Source organism: Poecilia latipinna, unplaced genomic scaffold (assembly GCF_001443285.1).
Source record: "Poecilia latipinna isolate Pla-1442-1.1 unplaced genomic scaffold, P_latipinna-1.0 Scaffold558, whole genome shotgun sequence".
Taxonomy (NCBI): domain Eukaryota; kingdom Metazoa; phylum Chordata; class Actinopteri; order Cyprinodontiformes; family Poeciliidae; genus Poecilia; species Poecilia latipinna.
The window spans coordinates 356,701-369,842 of NW_015113174.1; the positions used below are offsets into that span (position 1 = coordinate 356,701).

At 44.6% G+C, this 13,142-nt stretch overlaps 1 protein-coding gene across 1 annotated transcript in view; it reads left to right on the plus strand.

The window, feature by feature from the left end:
* The window catches only part of znf407 (zinc finger protein 407), a 200,275-nt gene that overhangs the window by 71,042 nt on the left and 116,091 nt on the right, over positions 1-13,142 (plus strand). The window lies entirely within an intron of this gene.

The window sequence follows — 13,142 nt, forward strand, 5'->3', positions numbered from 1 at the left end:
CTTTTGGAACTGTTACTTGTAACACCTCAGAGGTCAAGGGGCAGCACTAGTTCCTATGGGTTCTAGTACTTTCCACAGCTCAAGTCAGTTTATGAGTACTTTTTGCTGTACCACTTGCTGACCATCTCTTTAAGAAAAAAAAAAAACTCTGCGGCCATTTTTAATAAATAAAGTGCCTGACAAGTCTGTCCTTTGCCATAAAGCTCTCTGACAGGCACCGTCTGGTAATAGATTAGCCTAATTACAGCGTCCCTGAGTCTAGATCACAACGTCACGTACTCAGCCTGTCGCTCTAATAGCCATTACAGCCACTGCTCAACACTCCTCTCCTGTTAATGTAAAGTTGTAAAAAAAAAAAAAAAAGGAAGGGAGTGGGGAGAACTTGGGGAGGGGGAAAAAAAAAAAGACCCGAAAAGGTCGTTGTCATTTGCATGCAAGCCTTCATTAGAATATGCGAATATGCTAAGGACCAGAGCTGGCGGTTTGCATGTGCAGGTGATGAATGGGCAGCGCGTTGAGGAATAGACCGAGATGAAGACTTCGTCACCCTCATCTGCATAACGCACTTTATTTACTTATTTATTTATTTCATAATTTACTTTCTGAGTGCTTGCTCTCCGTTACGCATTTCATGTGTGCGGATGTTGACTGAAGACCTTTCCGATTTTAACCACCTTCCGATTCCGTGACACATTAATAAGACGTGACTGAATGAGAGCTAGCTCTGGTTTTCAAAGAACGTTGAGAAAAGGCCTTTACGGAGAAGTCTTTGTGTTTGGTTGACACCATGCACAACGCCAGAAAGACGTACCCGGCATGTCTTGCTAGTCGCTGAGCGTTGATTTAACCTGTAGCGTTAGCCAAAGAGTGTCAAATAGCGGGGAAGAGGGCCGAGCACTGGAACGAAGCCTCACACTGAAGGATTTGAGGGCTGGGGCTTGGAAGGTGTCCGGTGAGTTTATAAGAGAGAAACTCTTCTCTTCACTCTTCTGCGCTGTCAGGGCAGCAGATGGTGGGTGTCAAGACAACGGCAGCAATAGGCAAACAAAGACATCTTTTGTGTGTGTGTGTGTGTGCGCATATTTTTTCGAAACGTAGAAGTGCGATGGCTTTGAGTAGGAGGCATCAGCAGCTACAATAACACATGGACAGTGACTTGTGTTAATTCCAAATTTTTTGCTCTCACTCGCTCTCCAAAGTGTCCATTGGAGACTCCAAAATGAGCCCGCCTCAACCGGAGAATGTGACAGATGTCACGTTTGCGGAGGAATGTTTCACTCCTTTAGATTAGTGCCTTTGCAGTTTATTTTGCTCCTTTAGAGTGTGACCTTAGCCGCCCTTCACAAAGGCGGGGAGATAATGAGAGTGGTAGCCGGGGCCGACAGACGGGCCTGACATCCCAGCTGCGCCCTTCACTCAGCCGGCTGAGGAAAAACGTCAATACGGAGGCCTTATGTTTTATGGATTATCTGCTTTTGCAAAACTATGGTGGGAGAAATCCAACTCTCGCTTGTCATGTTGCTTCAGTTCTTTTTAATGTGCGAGACCACTCTCCGAAACAACACCGGTTGAAATTAGAGGCTGTCTTCCGTCTTTGTTTTTCCAGCTTTTCCCTGTTCCCCCCGCCCCACCACTTCTCTCTCCTCCTCTCTGATTCTTGGCATCCTCCTCAGATCACTCAAGTCTGATCGCGCTGACCTGGTTGTCTTTGATTTTTGTGGATAACAGTTCTTCTGCCTTCATTGGGGAAAGAGCAGTTTTGCTTCACAGTTTCGTGTGTATGTATGGCTTGCCAGCACTCTCTAATGTGTCTGCTGTGAATTAGGCGCTTACAGTCCTTCAGCTTAGGGATTTTTTTAAAATCTATTTTAGTGTACATTATTAATTGTAATCTTCTCTTATTTAACAGTTTTTTTTTTCTTTACAGTCTATTTCATACATTTAATTTGTTCTCAGAGGATTATGCAGTAAACAGTCTGAATAAATCATGTTCCTTTTTTATTTTTATTGGATTATGGAGGTGGGGGTGAGGGGTACCGCGTTGCTTTTATTCCCCAGGAGGGGTAGAGGGCGAGGCCGGCTCGGCGGTTGGGTGTTTCTGCTGTAAATGGACCCAAGTGCGCCCATGTTACATGCAGTTTAATCTGTCCCTCTGGGGGGGTGGCAAGGCGGGAGAAGTCGGAGGGCGTGCCGGCAGGCTCATCACGACTCATGACAGGACTCGGAAGGGGGCAGAGGTCGCAAGGGGTGCCTGGTGTCTTTCCCCTCAATTAGGCTCCCTAACAGTGCAGAAGGCCCTTCTGGGGTGCTTTCCTGTTCTAATGAAGCAGGGTGTAATGGCAGTGGTCATGCGGAAAAAAGTGGTCAAAGTTGCTGTTCTTTGAGTTGGTAACTGTAAATTAGGTGTCAACTAGGCATCATCTCCAGGCTCAATAAGTGAGCGCAGATATCGCTGTCGCTTAACTGAAACTTTAACAGTTTTGTTAGGGGAAAAAAACTATATTTCAGTGAAAAATTATGTTCCCCAAACATGTTTACGAGTGGAGAAAGACATAAATTTGAGCGTATGTTTTGCTTCTGTCTGTCATAGGGATTGGTGACCTGTTTGGTTGCCCGCCAGCGTGGTAAAAACCAGCTCCTTGTTCTGCGCTTTGCTTCGTACAGAAGGTCTGGACACTCAGCTATTGAGAAACCACTGCTTGTTGAAGTTTTAAATGATTAGCTCTGATCTTACCCATATAATAATATTTGGCTGTGAGTAAAAAGACGACTGACAATGATTGATAATGTTTCATTTGGATTAATTGATGCACTCTGTTTGCCTTGGAGGTTGGATTTTCTGATCAGAACGCCTTAAAGTCAGAAATATCAACTTGAAAATACGGAGCTTTCCGACAGACCCCAAATTTAACATCTAATATGACTGCACACATACAGAATGTTGGTCATTGTTATAAATTGCTAGTATTAGCCATTTATTAGCACTTCAGCAGCAATTAGCAAACACCTGGTGGAGTCTGCTGATCTCATCATACTAACTGCTTCTCTGTCTAAGACGATTTAGACCAGAGGTTCCCAAACTGTGGGACGCGCCCCCTAAGGGGGGCGCCGTGCCATTGCAGGGGGGGCGCGGGAAGCCGACACAGTTCACAGTTTTCCCCCAAACTAACCGACTGAGTAGAGTGAAGCTGTTGGATGCAGGTAATGTTAGCTAAAGATGATTAGCTAATATCAATACAGCACCTTAAGCTTAACAAGTAGCCTGTAGGCTACCGATGCTGTTGTCTGTGTCCAGCTACGTACATTCATTTTGCCCCCCCAAAAGTCTCTAAGAATCCCCCCCCCCCAACCAACACACGTGTCGTTCAACTAGACAGTTATTTGTAATCCACAGGGGGGCCCAGAAAATGTTTGGAAACCACTGGGGGGGCCCAGGAGAAAAAGTTTGGGAACCACTGATTTAGACTATATAATGGCATAGCAGTTTTCTAATGAGGTGCTGAAGTCTTGGAAAGAGTTGGAGCTTCTTAAAGCGACAGAGGCCAATTTCATGGCAGCAAATTGCGAAGTCGAATTTCTTCTCAGCTATGTCTGGCATTCCGTGCCTGGAAAAATACATATTTCTTTAAGAATAATCTTATAACCAGGTAAATGGTATTTCAGAAGGATGAGGAGAACATAAATTATTGTTTTGAAAAACGTCATAAATGTCTGCTTTCTGTAGATCACACCCATTATTTGAGGCCTATCATGGCCCCTTAACCTCAAGGTTATACTGTCAATTACTAATTACTGTTGTGGGCTTGTTAAATGTGAGCAGAAGAAGAGTCTGGTTTGTTTTGCTGTCATTTAGTGTTTAAAGAAATAGGCCAGTTGTTAGAACGCCCACTGCTTAAAACTTGGAAACATGTTCTGAATAATTGGAAAAAGTAAACAGGATGAAGCTTTTACCATTTCTTTCACATTTCTTTTTCAAGAACATAACATAAAATGATATGTTGATCCATGATGATGATGATGATGAGACAATTGAGTGAAATTGTGAAAAAGTGTTTTTTCGTGGCAGTTTGGCTCCAGAATAGTTAACCGGTGATCTTGTGCCACAGAAATTAATGTCCGGATATTCTAATTGACAGCGTTGTTTGGATTTTTGTTGTTTTTGTTTATGTTAAGTCAGTCCTTCTCATACTGGAAGATTTTCACGAAGGCTCCTTCAACAGCGTCAGTACTTCAGTTTAGAGAGGCTTCTCAAACGAAGCGCGTCGAGATGTCCTTTATTTGGATCCCGCGATGCCGAAGAACTCTTTCATAAATCATGAATGATTAAATGTTTTTCTGTTTTACATCCACGCAAACTGCTCACTCCTGGGAGCAGTGTTCATGCGAAGCTCTGTCCTTCAATCCAAAAAAAAAAAAAAAAAAAAAAAAACCTAAACAGGTCCTTTTAAAAGACGGCACCGAGTCCCTCCAGTGATAGCTTGCGCTTTATTTTCTCTCTCTATTTTTGCGGGTTCTGGCGAATTTTCATCCACTTTATGAAAATATCGTTAAACTAATTCGGCCCGATAACACTGAAAGCGCGCGGAACGGCACATTTTTCACCTCTCCTCTCCCCCGGCGTGCGCCGCACACACCTGAAGAGGCCGAGCGAACCAAGCATAAGGCGAACCTGCATTACAAATTACTGCACATCATAGAAATTGTGCAGCAAGCTTTTTAAAATACCAGCGCTGCCAGTGAGGCGCTTTGTAATTTATCCCTTCACGGCTGTTAGCTGCGCGGCGCAACGGTGATTTATTTGGTTTAAGAGAAGTTTTGTTTAGAGAGATAATGAGCAGGACTTCTCTTTAATGATTTAACACGGCGCGGTGGAGGAGAGAGGAGGAGAAGGAAGGGAGGTGGTGGTGGTGGGGGGGGTAGGAAAAAAGGAAAGGCACATATATTTTTCATATCTTTAACTGCACTGCAGAGAGAGAGGGGGGAACGGAGGAGAGGAATGAAAGAGAGAAAGAAAGATGCATTAGCGGCAGAAGCTAACAGCCCTTAACACGGGGCATTTTTGATTCATTTTTGTTTTGTTGTGTAAAAACGACTTTTTCACCTCCTTCGGAACGCCGCATCATTTTCCCTTGTTATGTATTTCACTGGAAATGTTTCTCGGGACGTGCTCCGTCTTCACAGCACTTCCTTCTCTCCAGCTTCTCCCCCCCCCCTTTTTTTTTGTTTAATCTATAAAAGTAGATCATATTTGTGCTGATACCACACAATATGCCAGCTTTTGGAAATCTATTTTGAAAAGTGCTTTAGCTGCTTTTGTAACCCCCCCACCACCACCACCACCATCAACCCCCCCAAACCCTTTTCTTTCTTTTTCCCCAACACCTCTTTTCATCTTGACACAAAATACAGTATTATTCTTTCTTGTTCAGCATTTTCAAGTTTCTCCTCTCACTTAGGATTCAGACCCCAAATTAAAGCAGTAAATTAGAAAATATAATGAAGCTGAGGAGCATAATATGCAAACAGGGCTCTGACGCTTGGAGCTGGGGGCGTGTGGTAGGGGGTGGGGGGGGGCCGTGATGCTGAAACTGCCATCGGCTCATAACGATGATGATATCAATAATGGATTACTTCATCAATCGCTGTTCCCTCTTGAAGATGGGAATGCGCTGTCGGGAAGGGGACGGATTCCTTTTCTTCTCGCCGTCTCCCTTCCTGTAGCTTGAAAATGTGTGTTTCATCTCGCATTAGGGTGTGCTCTGCATAAGTGCAGGTGGAACCCAGCCGCCCCTCCCTCCCCTAAATGATCCTTTAATGGAACAGTGTGCACTGGAGCCGGGAAACTCTATGGGGCGCTGCCACCGTCGATGAGAACTTCGCCTCAATCAATCCGTCAAGCCCCATCACCTGCCTCAGCAGATGATCCAAAAACCCCTTCGGAGAGGCAAAGTGAGCTTTTTATGTACCTCCTCTAAGACTAGAGGACACACACAGAGAGAGAGAGAGAGAGAGAGAGAGAGACACACACACACACACGCACACGAGCGACAGCGTCACAAGTGAGAGGTGTCTGTTTCACTGAGAGCCTTGACGTTGATCAGTTGTCAGAGAGCCACTTTGCCTCCCCTTTTATTTTTATCAAGATCATCTCAGAATAGATCGAGTGCTTCGCTTTCCTCCGGCTCGCGCTCGAAAACACAATCAATTCGGATGCTTTATTCATTTATTTTCCTCCAAAATGTCCGTTAAGGTTACGGGATGTTTGCATAAGTGGATCCCTCTCGAGTCCGAGCGGTATTGACGCGCCGTCGTTTCCTGCTTCGGTCAAACAAAGTGACAACAACTCAGACTCCCCAGGTCAGTTTTTCCCCCTAGAAGACAAACACTCTAAAGGGGCAGTCTTGTGTGTTTTCCTGGCACATAGTGTCATTTTATAGCACAATAACGTAAGCATTACCTCTAGTTGGATGTATATATCTATGTCAAATATGGTATATAAAAGAAATTTGACTTTGTAATTTAACACCTTGAAATAGGGCCTGTGTCTTTGAAATCTCCTACTCTTTCTGAAACTTCACCTTCAGAAAGTCATCACAACATGGCTCCTCTATTAACCCTTTCAACAACGTTTTCACCAGCGTTGCACTGAAAAGTAGCTGCTATAATGAGCTCAGTAGATGTGCAGCTCCACCAGAGGTTTGCTAATTGCCGCTGGCTAGTCTGAAAGAGCTGAGCGGGGAAGTCGCGGGGGAGGGGTGATCTGTGAGGGGGAAGTTTAGAAACTTCTAAGGCGGAGCTACGTCCACCCAGGCATTTTGTACAACTGACTGGTTGCCATGGGAGATTAAAGGATTTCTCAAACATACATGAAAGAATCAAAGCAACGCTCCTGGTATGTTTTTGATGAAGAAGTAATATAATATATTGAGCTCAGAAAAGCCCATTTTGAGTGATCCTGTCCCATTAATGTATTTTATTGGGATTGTATGTGACACATCTGTATAAAGAAACAAACATGGTTTTAATATTTTACAAATAAAAGTCAAAGTAGGAAGTAGCTTGGTATTTGATGGACAGATGGATGATGACATAAACTAGGTGATCCTGGAAGAAAGCCTATAGATGACTTGAGACTTCCAGTAGGAATATGACCCTAAACCTTCAATCAAAAGGCCCAGCTAAGACCTAGATCCGATTCTAAAAGAGTGTGATGTTGACAGCTGCTCTGTATTCAATGTTACTGAGCTAGATCTATTTTGCAAAGAAGAAAAATTAATTTGTCTGAATGTTCAAAGTGTGACAAAACATGCGTCTTTTCACTTCTTTTGAGATTAAATGCGTTATTGTTTATGTCTGAATTCAGTGTAATTATACATAAAATGAACTGAATAACTCAGAAAATGTCTTTTACTTACTGTATATATCCATCCATCCATTGATTTTCTTTACACCCTTGTCCCTTAGTGGGGCGAGAGGCGGGGTCACCCTGGACAGGTCGCCAGTCTGTCACAGGGCTACTCTATATATATTTATTGTAAATATTTGTGCATATGTGGGCGTGTACAAATATATTTTCTTTCTTTGTTCCTCTTTTTTAATCTATTAATGGGTATAATGTGCAAAATACCGACAAGACAACCGCATAACTCAAAGGACTGAACATGAAGACAGGCCTCACTTTTTAGACTCTTATTAGAAAAATGTTCATTTTAAAATAGCGAATTATTCCCTTTTTATTCCACTTTACAGTTTGGGTTGGTCTATGAAATAAAATCCCAGTGAAGCACATCAAAGATTATCAGTGCAAAGAGACAAAATTCGAAAAACTTCAACGGCCAAGAGAAGCTCCGCATGTCGAATCGCCATTCATTTCCTGTCCTCCATCTTTCCATCAGCCTCCATGTCTGCTACGTATCGGCAAATTCCTCTTCACGTCTGCGGCGGTTCCAACCCATCCATCCCGCCCGCTGAACATCTATCAAAGCGAGCCTGAAACTTCGTCTCGATCCCCTCGCCTCCGCTCCCCCTCCCCAGTCTTTCGTGAGCTCCTCCGTCTCGACGTGTGCCCGTCTTCCGTCTCCGTCAGAGAAGCAGCAGCAGCAGCAGCCGCCGCTCTCTTCTGTCAATAAAAGTCTTATCTTTCGACTACATGTTCCTGTCTGTTTGTGTGTCTGTCTGACACGTCGGCAGCTGTCTCGGCGCTCCGGGGTTGCTGTCAGCCAAGTGTTGGTTTCTGTTCTTCTGTCAATTCACCTGCCTGTCACCGTCTCTCAGATTAGACGTGTCAACTTACCTCCAGCTTTTCCGCCTTCTCCGGGATGACTTTATAAAAAAAAAAAAACAAATAAATAAATAAACAAGAAGGCAGCAACTTTCGTTTGCTCTGAAGAGTGAATTAGCGGTGACGTTGCAGGATGTGCTGTTTCATTTCATGGATCCCCCCCCCTTCCTTCATCCCTCCTTCTCTCTTCGGTGTTAAATATAGTATGTGACTGCATGCTTTTATAAATCTAGCATGTCTCCTACAGCAACAGAGAATTGTCAAGTTAATTGTAAAGGGGCTCGGTGCTTTTACAACTTCAAATTGTTCTGAGTTCCCAAATTTCCCCAGTTTGTTCTAAATATGGAGTTACTCCAAATTGAGCGGGGAAGAAAAAAAAAAAAGAAAGAAATGTTGATAATAGACGGATAGAAAAGATGGACAGAAATGGGATGAGGAAGTGAAAGGAGGTATGGCCCAAAGGATGTAGAAACGGAGAGGCGATGTGGAGTGGAGGGAGATGGATGGGGAAGGAGGCTCAGCCGAGACGAGAGCTCGCAGAGGCAGAAGATGGAAGTGAGGGGAGATGAAGGAACGTGAGATGGCAGACGAGATGGAGGTGGGAGGATGCGGAGGGGGAGCTACCTGCTGCTGATGGCAGTCAGAGTCAGTGAAGGATGGAGGGCGATCCAGCTGTGACATTAAAGCAGCAGGTGGGGGCCGTCATTAGGACTGGCACAGTAGGCTAGATGAGCCCGCACACACTCATTTCTTTGGGGCCCAGCGGACCACTGTGGGAGTAGGTGTGTGTGTGTGTGTGTGTGTGTGTTCATCGAAAAGAGCTGAAACGTAGTCCCATAACTTCAGAGCTCATACCCACCTGCACTTTCATCTTCCCTCAGCCGAACTGCTCCTCCTTACTGAGATTTGTCGGCAACTCGACCCGCCGACGGTAGAGCCAAACCTGCATCTGATGACTTTTTGGATCTCTTTATGCCCTGAAGACCCTGTTGGATATGTGTTTTAACTTTTAACTAGGGAGTGTTTAGATGGTAAACAATGAAAGCATCACAACTCAGTTTCTTTTAGGTTTCATAGAGAAAATAATGGTAACTACTAGAAGAATGTTAACCTGGTAAAAACCAGCCTTTGTACGACACTTTGCTATTGAGAAACGATTGTTTCTTGGAGGTATGGACTCTGAATTTAAATGTTACGCATTCGTTAACGTTTGTCCGTGTCATGTGTAATGCGTTAGTTCAATGTGTGACCGGAAATCGCCTCTTCCTACGCTGCTATGGGAAAAGAGTCGAGCTGAACCAGATGAACGTTGATGTTAATTCGTTATTTGGAAGCGTGGCCAACACGGACTGAACGGCTTCGTTCGTTTCCTCCGCTGCCATTGCTAAAACTCCGGGCAAACTACAATTCTAAAGCGGCACAGAAAATGGACGTCATTGTTCACAGCTTCCCCTTCTGATCGCTGATTGGCCAAGTACAAATTCTACCAGAGAGAAGTCAGTGGGAGAAAGCCCAGACTGTGGATCTGCTTTGGATCAAGCAGATCTGTGTGGGAAGGCAAGAGCCAGAGTGTAGAAAACGCTGCAGATTTGAGTCTCGGCATGTGCCGCTTGCCGTTACCATCGTTTCATAAAACTGTGGCCCCTAGAGTGGTAAGATATCTTGTCATTCTATTTATATGATTAAAATGACTGTAAATATGATGCCAGATAAAGTTTCAGATTGATCAGGGTTTTCCTCATTATGTATGAAGCATAGAGTAATGCAGCTCTGTCCGTCCCCCAAAGCCAAAGATTACAATTACATGATTCTGGCCATCACAGTGTCGGCTTTCTCCCATTGAAGTGGATTTCTCCAGTAGAATATCAATCGGGCCAATCAGCGAATGAACATGATCAACATCAATGAACGTTGATGTTGATTTTCTGCGCTGCTTTAGAGTAGTCTGCCTGTAGCGTTAGCAATGGTAGCAAAGGAAGTGAACAAATCCATCCAAATATTGAGTTAGCATTAACATCCATCTCGTTCAGCTCAGCTCTTCTCTTTTCGCAGTGGATGATGGTTGTTTACACGCAGGGATTTCCAGTACGCTTCATAGCATCCATCTGGCACATTAGTGATTAGGTAAAATGTAAAACTTGAGTCCTCGCCTCCAGGAAGAAATCATGTCTCCATAGCAGAGGCTCCAGACCCTCTGTACGAAGCAAATGGCGCAGAACAAGTGGGCTGGTTTTTACCAGGCTACAATTACAGTGAAACTTCAAGAAACCAGCATAACAAATTGTAGCAAAACTTTGTGAGATACACTCTGAAGGTCCTTGCTCCATCTCCTGGCATGCCACGTTGAACTCCTAATGGGCGTGCGGCCGATTTGTGGGTGTGGTGTTCAGGTTGTCCTAAGCCCAGTCTGGCTTGAGGCCTCTCTTCTTAGATCTTTCATCCCTTGCAGCAGACCTGTGGACGGGCCTATCCAGGAACCCCATTAGGCAAATGAAGTTGTTTGTATCAAATATTGACAAGTTATCTCTTCATCGTCAGGCGGCGGGTGGGAAGAGAAAGAGAAAGATGGTAACTGTGGGTAATTGAGCCGTGTCTCCCCTGCTTATCGGTAAAGCTCCGGCACGTCACGGACCTAACGAGCTGTGGCGCGCCGATTAGTCTGAGGGGAAAGTCGAACGTGGAACGCCAGAGCCTCTGTCTTCCTTTCTGCCTTTTCATTTTTTCTTTTCTTTTCTTTTTTTTTTCTTTTCATATCCGCAATGGATATTATGAGCATCCCTGGAGGGCAGAGGCACAGCCTTATTAGTTCAATTCATGAGGGGGAAGAGAATTGATATGGATGAATGGCATGTTAAAGTATCCCTTTGTTACAATAACCATCAAGGCTGATGGTTGGGGCTGATGATGCAGCCCAAGGCAGCGGGACGACAAGCTGAGGCCTTGACCTGGATGGCGGAGGATGCACACACACCGTGGGCAGGGGGCTGATTACACACTGCCTTAAACAAATGGATTTGGCCCCTTAACATTTAGATACGGGATCCTTCTCTGCGTTAGTGCGTGCATGAGAGATTGGGTACTTGTAGATGTCTTTTTGCGAGGAAGGATAACCATTTTTCTGCCCTTGTGTGTTTGTGTGTCTGCAGCCCACATTTTTTTTTGTGTGTGTGTGTGTTTAAGATAATCACATGGTGAAGAACTAATTGTGAACGTGTAATCGTCCTTTGTGCGCGTTCTCCACTTCCAGTTACGCACGGTTGCCTAGCGCCGTGCACGTCCGTGAATATGAACGCACGTCGCCGTTTCTGTACTTGCCAGGTGCCTCCACAGGGCATTAGCCATGTTGCGCTGGTGCCACTCCGAGAATAATCCTGTTTAAAAAAAATAAATAAATAAAAAAAGAAGCCGAGATGAAAATCTCACAACACGCCAGTTTGATTTGTACCCCTCGCTATCAAAGAATGCTAATTAAAATCATATTTTGCATATGTCTTGTCTTTCATGCGCATATGCAAATTGCCCCCGTTGCCTTTCAGCACTCTGTAATTAGGTTTATGAAGGACAGCTGTAATACATAATTAACAGGAATGTTTGCAAGCTCTTTTTTCCCTTCATGTCTAAACACGACGACTTAAACAGGCACGAGCGAAGTGTTCCAGAGGCTCAGATTTTTCCCTCAAACATGATATTGATTAACTATTTTTCACCCCACCACCTCCTCCCATAAATATCTTAATTTTGCTTGCGTATTTATTTGTAGATGACGGCGTCGGTCAAAAGCGAAGCCCGGCATTTTGATCTTGCCGGTCTCCCTTACTGGAACACAGTAAGATTTACTAGCTCGCTCCCGGGTTTAACTCCGAGGCATCACTCTGGATGGGTGGACGGATTGAGTTGGAGAGGATTGCGAAGATCTAGAGTGACGATAATGAGGCAAAACAGTGGAACATGTTTGAATATTTATATGATGGTGTTAGTTAGAGTCGGCCTCGGGGGCCTCCGTGACGGATGGGACTCCAGGGCCGTGGAGGACACTGCAGTGTGTGTTGGAAGAGGGAGGGGGGGGAGGAAGCGAAAACTGACATACCGACATAAATGGTGAAATAATTATGCTTTTGCTTCACAAAACACGACTACTGAGCGAGAAGGAAAGCTTCAAAAGCTAAAAAATAGAACGACGGTCGACTTGGAAGAAGGAGAGGGGGAGAAGAAAAATAATAAAAACATCCAGAAAAGAAGGAAAGGGAGGCACTGAGTTTGTGCAGCGACGGTGCCAGCCGCGCAGCTGCCGGTTCGACTCCCTCGCCCGCTTTCATGTTTTGGTCGTTGCGCCGTCCCCGGCTCTCAGATGTGGTCATTGTCTCTCCGTGGCACAATAATGGGAAGTGATGGGTGCTAAATGAAAAGGGCCAGGGGATGAAAACACTGGCGAAGCAGCTTGGATGTCAGAGTAGTTATTCCTGTCATCCGTTCATTATGTTTTCATAAGCTGTTTCGGAGACACGCTAAACTCGGGGCCCTCGACAAAGTCAGGACGTTGTGGTGACTGTCGAGCAACAGTACTCTGCTGGGTTTTGATTATGTGCGTGCGATTACGTGTTCTGTTGATACATGTGCGTTTAAATTCTTGCACATGTGTGAGAGCGAGTGTATTGGTGGAACACTCGTGTTTCGGGGAGAGACCCACACAAAACACCACCAGAAAGGTGCCGACTAAGTCAACAGGCTCAAACTTTGAGCTTCTGATTGTGCTAAAATTCATTAGCAGCAGGTCTGTTTGGGTCGCATACTTTACCTTAAAGAGTTCATTAATATTGTTTTCTCTTTTATTAAAGCATGGCTAATCAGAGAGATCATGGAC